The sequence below is a fragment of the Chrysochloris asiatica genome, unplaced genomic scaffold (assembly GCF_000296735.1).
Source record: "Chrysochloris asiatica unplaced genomic scaffold, ChrAsi1.0 scaffold00038, whole genome shotgun sequence".
Lineage (NCBI taxonomy): Eukaryota > Metazoa > Chordata > Mammalia > Afrosoricida > Chrysochloridae > Chrysochloris > Chrysochloris asiatica.
In genome coordinates, this window is record NW_006408556.1 from 6,031,360 (window position 1) to 6,033,443 (window position 2,084).

Below are 2,084 nucleotides of genomic sequence, written 5' to 3' on the forward strand. Positions count from 1 at the left end.
CAGCACCACCCGCATTTGCTGTAGAACATTAATTCATGGGAATCACTGGATAAAATAAAAACACTAAAGAATGGATACCATATTACATAGATAGCATAATCCTAAAGAGCCCAGCAGGGGAAATTTAAAAAAAGATTACTCTGGACTTTACTCTCGCTGTCGAAGATAGGGACAGATGTGGATGGGCCTTTGAAACTTTCTGTGTTCTACATTTTTTGTTGTATCGTAGAGTTGCCTAGCAGGCAGATCTGGACAACGGAACTTCCAGGGAAATGTCACATGGGGGTTGGGAGATATTTATATCAACAGTGGAATTAATTTATCAAACTGGGCAAAGGAGAAGTTACATAGTCTGACCTTTTCACTTAACCTCTTTTCTGCTTTAAACATTCTTAATGACACACTCTGTCAGAGTCATTCTGTCAGATTTGTCTTGTTCTTTTTCTTCTTGGTGGCACTGTGGGTTAGGCGTTGGGCTGCTAACTACAAGGAGGGTAGTTCAAACCCACCAGATAGTCCTTAGGAGAAAGATGAGGCTGTCTACTATAAAGATTTAAAGTCTTGGAAACCTTATCTAGGGTCACATGAGTCGGAATCAACTCGATGGCTTGGGTTCAGGTTGGTTTAGTTTTTGTTTAATCTTACACTATGGAACATGAGACCCAGAAGGGATGGTGAAAATCTCATCTGGACTGTCAGTTGCTCCCTCCATATTTACCTCCAGAAACTGCCCCCATATTTACCTCCCCTAGACCTCTCCTGAGAGTAAGGTTAGATTTTGGGCAGGTTAATTCTTTGTTGCAGGGGACTGACCTGTGCATTGTAGGATATTTAGCAGCATCCTGGCCTTTACCTCCTAGTTGTTGGTAGTACCTTCCAGTTGTGACCATCAAACATGTATCCAGACATCACCAAATGTCCCTGGAGGGGGTTGTGGGAAGGGCAAACTTGTCCCCAGTTGAGATCTCAGGTGTTCTTAGAAACTTTACTGCTATTACTAATTACCCTTAGGGTAACTTGGGAAGTATGTCAGAGTCTTTGAAGATTATACAATTTGTAGTATTGTATACTTGAATTTCACATGTGTAAAAACCAAATCCCTGGGTTTTTTGGGTTTGTGTGTGTGTGTGTGTGTGTGTGTGTGTGTGTGTGTTTTCAATACAAATAGAGAATTGAGTGAGATTTTTACATATTTGAAAAGAGGGTACAAAGGTTTACAAAGGTTGCAAAACTGTTATCTAAAATGATGATGGTTGATCCTCCATTTAGCCTAAGCCAGCATCTATCTCCCTTCCTGGCTTTACTAAGGACACCCCAGTGTGGCTCTGCTGCCCTAATGATAACTGTATGTACCTCACATCCCAAACACATGCACTTCAATTTTTTGTACTGGAAAAATGCTTCTAGAATTTTTACTTCTAGAATCCCCTTTGCTACCCTTTCTGGATTCTTTCTGTCCTTCTGATGAGCATTAATGGATTTTAACTGGGTGTTCTTGGATTATCTGTTGTAGTCTATTTAAATCACCATTGTCTTTGCTTGCTTTCTTAAAATGTTTTTGTTAATTTTATCAGAAAACATCACCTCTGGAATCACTGGTCACAAATCTAAAATGTGGAAAATCTTGTAATACACTGTCACTTTGTAGCCCATCCCTTTCTAGTTCTTAGCCACTTAGCTTTGATAATGGAAGGACAGAGTATTGTGCTCTGGGGGTTGTCACCTCAGAACAAGAAAATCCTTGCTAAAGGAGACAGCATACATAAAGATAATAGCACCATCTCTGAAGTCAGACTAACTTAGAGACCCACAAGCGCAGCCCAAAGCGTTCTCATTACAACCCAGTGACCCCTGCTGCGCTTCCGCCTCTTGACTGTCGCTATATCCGAGGACGGAAATCCCACCTCTGAGCCGGACTTAAGGGCCGTAGCGCAAGGAGATTTGTGTTTAACAGCGACCACACAACCGCCACTCATCTGTCTGTCGTGCTGTGGTGGTTTGAATTGCTGTGATTCTGAGGGTATGCCACCGGTATTTTAAATAACCAGCAGGGTCACCCATGGTGGACAGGTTTCAGATGAGCT